We start from the raw sequence: 4,871 nt of genomic DNA, 5'->3' as shown, positions 1-4,871 counted from the left end.
GGTTCTATCAGTACTCAGTCCCAGAACTATAAATACTGGAGGGTAGGTGATGGTTCTATCAGTACTCAGTCCCAGAACTATAAATACTGCAGGGTAGGTGATGTTAATATCAACCAGTGATCCGGGTCAACAGCATCAATGTAACAGTATAACTTTGATCTGTCCCCTAGCCCCTACCCAGATGTGAACCAGGGACCCTTTGCACAAATCAACAGTCAACCTCAAAGCATCGTTACCCACTGCTCCCTAAAAGCCTCGGCCCTTGCAAAGCAAGGGGAACCACTACTTCAAGGTCTCAGAGCAAGTGACGTCACCAATTGTTACGCTATTGGCGCGCACCACCGCTAACTAGCCATTTCACATTGGTTACAATTGCACCACAGGATCCATTAACAAACAATCTCCCTGATCATCATATTTTGCAGAAATGGAGCTGTACAATATTCAGACCAAATCAGGAACCAGTCGAGCATGAGACTCCAAATCTCAGGTTCGTTGGTTCGAGCCCCACGTTAGGTGATTATTTTCTCTGCCGGAGCACCAACTCACTTCGCAAACAGCCATCTGCTTGGAATTTCGAGCAGGCTTTCCACTCTGCGTAGCTGGTGATACAGAAGACTATGAATTTGTATTCTATCTCTGCCTGCACTCTATCCTGTCATCTCAATGACATCCCTATTACCTATGAAAAGTCCTCCAAAATGGATGGAATAAATGATCATTTTCAGGGCAAGAAATAGACAGGCAGAGGCTTCAAGAAGAATACTAGCTCCTGGTGGGGCTTGAACACATAACCTTGTCATCTAATTGCTGTATACTGCTGTTTAAGTACAACACGCTAACAGATTGCACCACAGGATCCATCAACAACACTCACTGATCAACATATTTTGCAGAAACTGGGATGTACGATATTCGAACCAAGGCAAAATCACAAGTGAGTTACCTGGCTAGCTCAGTCGGTAGAGCATGAGACTCTTAATCTCAGGGTCGTGGGTTCGAGCCCCACGTTAGGTGATTTTTTTCTCTGCCGAAGCACCAACTCACTTCGCAAACATCCATCCGCATGGAATTTCGAGCAGGCTTGCCACCCTGCAAAGCTGGTGATGCAGAAGGCAATGAATTTGTATTCTTTCTCTGCCTGCACTCGACCCTGTCGTCTCAATGACATCCCTAGTACCTATGAAAAGTCCTCCAAAATGGATGGAATAAATGATCATTTTCCGGACAAGAATTAGACAGGCAGAGGCTTCAAGAAGAATACTTGCTCCTGTTGGGGCTTGAACTCATAACCTTGTCATCTAATTGCTGTATACTGCTGTATAAGTACAACACGCTAACAGATTGCACCACAGGATCCATCAACGACCCTCTCACAGAACCCCATATTTGGCAGAAACGGGGCTGTACGATATTCGAACCAAGTCAAAATAACTATAGATGTACCTGGCTAGCTCAGTCGGTAGAGAATGAGACTCTTAATCTCAGGGTCATGGGTTCGAGCCCCACTTTAGGTGATTATTTTCTCTGCCGAAGCACCAACTGACTTCGCAAACAACCATCTGCTTGGAATTTCGAGCAGGCTTGCCACCCTGCAAAGTTGGTGATACAGAAGGCGATGAATTTGTATTCCATCTCTGCCTGCACTCTATCCTGTCATCTCTATGACATCCCTATTACCTATGAAAAGTCCTCCGAAATGGATGGAATAAATGATAATTTTCCGGACAAGAAATAGACAGGCAGAGGATTCAAGAAGAATACTTGCTCCTGGTGGAGCTTGAACTTATAACCTTGTCATCTAATTGCTGTATACTGCTGTATAAGTACAACACTCTAACAGATTGCACCACAGGATCCAACAACAACACTCACTGATCACCATATTTTGCAGAAACTGGGATGTACGATATTCGAACCAAGTCAAAATAACTATTGAGGTACCTGGCTAGCTCAGTCGGTAGAGCATGAGACTCTTAATCTCAGGGTCGTGGGTTCGAGCCCCACGTTAGGTAGTTATTTTCTCTGCCGAAGCACCAACTCACTTCGCAAACAACCATCTGCTTGGAATTTCGAGCAGGCTTGCCACCCTGCAAAGTTGGTGATACAGAAGGCGATGAATTTGTATTCCTTCTCTGCCTGCACTCTATCCTGTCATCTCAATGACATCCATATTCCCTATGAAAAGTCCTCCGAAATGGATGGAATAAATGATAATTTTCCGGACAAGAAATAGACAGGCAGAGGCTTCAAGAAGAATACTTGCTCATGGTGGAGCTTGAACTTATAACCTTGTCATCTAATTGCTGTATACTGCTGTATAAGTACAACACGCTAACAGATTGAACCACAGGATCCATCAACAACACTCACTGATCACCATATTTTGCAGAAACTGGGATGTACGATATTCGAACCAAGTCAAAATAACTATTGAGGTACCTGGCTAGCTCAGTCGGTAGAGCATGAGACTCTTAATCTCAGGGTCGTGGGTTTGAGCCCCACGTTAGGTGATTATTTTCTCTGCCGAAGCACCAACTGACTTCGCAAACAACCATCTGCTTGGAATTTCGAGCAGGCTTGCCACCCTGCAAAGTTGGTGATACAGAAGGCGATGAATTTGTATTCTATCTCTGCCTGCACTCTATCCTGTCATCTCAATGACATCACTAGTACCTATGAAACGTACTCCAAAATGGATGGAATAAATGATCATTTTCATGGCAAGAAATAGACAGGCAGAGGCTTCAAGAAGAATACTTGCTCCTGGTGGGGCTTGAACTCATAACCTTGTCATCTAATTGCTGTATACTGCTGTATAAGTACAATACGCTAACAGATTGCACCACAGGATCCATCAACAACACTCACTGATCACCATATTTTGCAGAAACTGGGATGTACGATATTCGAACCAAGTCAAAATAACTATTGAGGTACCTGGCTAGCTCAGTCGGTAGAGCATGAGACTTTTTAATCTCAGGGTCGTGGGTTCGTGCCCCACGTTAGGTGATTATTTTCTCTGCCGAAGCACCAACTCACTTCGCAAACAGCCATCCGCTTGGAATTTCGAGCAGGCTTTCCACTCTGCGTAGCTGGTGATACAGAAGACTATGAATTTGTATTCTATCTCTGCCTGCACTCTATCCTGTCATCTCAATGACATCCCTAGTACCTACCCTCCAAATGGATGGAATAAATGATAATTTTCCGGACAAGAAATAGACAGGCAGAGGCTTCAAGAAGAATACTTGCCACCCTGCAAAGTTGGTGATATAAATTTGATCTCTGCCTGCACTCTATCCTGTCATCTCAATGGCCTAAGGATGGAATAAATGATCATTTTCATGGCAGAAATAGACAGGCAGAGGCTTCAAGAAGAATACTTGCTCCTGGTGGGGCTTGAACTCATAACCTTGTCATCTAATTGCTGTATACTGCTGTACAACACTCTAACAGATTGCACCACAGGATCCAACAACAAAAACTCAATGATCACCATATTTTGCAGAAACTGTGATGTACGATATTCGAAACAAGTCAAAATCACTATAGAGGTCCTGGCTAGCTCAGTCGGTAGAGCATGAGACTCTTAATCTCAGGGTCGTGGGTTCGAGCCCCACGTTAGGTGAATATTTTCTCTGCCGAAGCACCAACTGACCTCGCAAACAACTATCTGCTTGGAATTTCGAGCAGGCTTTCCACTCTGCATAGCTGGTGATACAGAAGGCGATGAATTTGTATTCCATCTCTGCCTGCACTCTATCCTGTCATCTCAATGACATCCCTATTACCTATGAAAAGTCCTCCAAAATGGATGGAATAAATGATCATTTTCATGGCAAGAAATAGACAGGCAGAGGCTTCAAGAAGAATACTTGCTCCTGGTGGGGCTTGACTCATAACCTTGTCATCTAATTGCTGTATACTGCTGTATAAGTACAACACGCTAACAGATTGCACCACAGGATCCATCAACAACTCTCAATGATCACCATATTTTGCAGAAACTGTGATGTACGATGTATTCGAAACAAGTCAAAATAACTATTGAGGTACCTGGCTAGCTCAGTCGGTGGCTTATGAGTCTCTTAATCTCAGGAGTCGTGGGTTCGAGCCCCCGTTAGGTGATAATTTTCTCTGCCGAAGCACCAACTGACTTTGCAAACAACCATCTGCTTGGACTTTCGAGGCAGGCTTGCCACCCTGCAAAGTTGGTGATACAGAAGGCGATGAATTTGTGTTCCATCTGCCCGCCTGCACTCTATCCTGTCATCTCAATGACATCCCTATTACCTATGAAAAGTCCTCCAAAATGGATGGAATAAATGATCATTTTCATGGCAAGAAATAGACAGGCAGAGGCTTCAAGAAGAATACTTGCTCCTGGTGGGGCTTGAACTCATAACCTTGTCATCTAATTGCTGTATACTGCTGTATAAGTACAACACGCTAACAGATTGCACCACAGGATCCATCAACAACACTCACTGATCACCATATTTAGCAGAAACTGGGATGTACGATATTCGAAACAAGTCATAATCACTATAGAGGTACCTGGCTTGCTCAGTCGGTAGAGCATGAGACTCTTAATCTCAGGATCGTGGGTTCGAGCACCCACGCTAGGTAATTATTTTCTCTGCCGAAGCACCAACTGACTTCGCAAACAACCATCTGCTTGGAATTTCGAGCAGGCTTGCCACCCTGCAAAGTTGGTGATACAGAAGGCGATGAATTTGTATTCTATCTCTGCCTGCACTCTATCCTGTCATCTCTATGACATCACTAGTACCTATGAAATGTCCTCCGAAATGGATGGAATAAAATGATAATTTTCCCACGGGCAACAGACAGGCAGAGATTCAAGA

General features: G+C 44.1%; 2 non-coding genes across 2 annotated transcripts; both read left to right on the top strand.

Annotated features, from left to right (window-relative positions):
* The first annotated feature begins 944 nt into the window (after positions 1 to 944).
* Positions 945 to 1,017, top strand: trnak-cuu (transfer RNA lysine (anticodon CUU)). The gene has a single exon. It is a non-coding gene; the product is annotated as a tRNA-Lys (tRNA).
* Positions 1,018 to 1,942: 925 nt separating this feature from the next.
* Positions 1,943 to 2,015, top strand: trnak-cuu (transfer RNA lysine (anticodon CUU)). Its single transcript has one exon. It is a non-coding gene; the product is annotated as a tRNA-Lys (tRNA).
* The last annotated feature ends 2,856 nt before the right edge of the window (positions 2,016 to 4,871 follow it).

This window comes from Oncorhynchus masou, unplaced genomic scaffold, assembly GCF_036934945.1.
Source record: "Oncorhynchus masou masou isolate Uvic2021 unplaced genomic scaffold, UVic_Omas_1.1 unplaced_scaffold_14591, whole genome shotgun sequence".
NCBI classification, from domain to species: domain Eukaryota; kingdom Metazoa; phylum Chordata; class Actinopteri; order Salmoniformes; family Salmonidae; genus Oncorhynchus; species Oncorhynchus masou.
The sequence above is the reverse complement of the archived record's forward strand: the minus strand, read 5'-3'. Positions and strand labels throughout refer to the sequence as shown.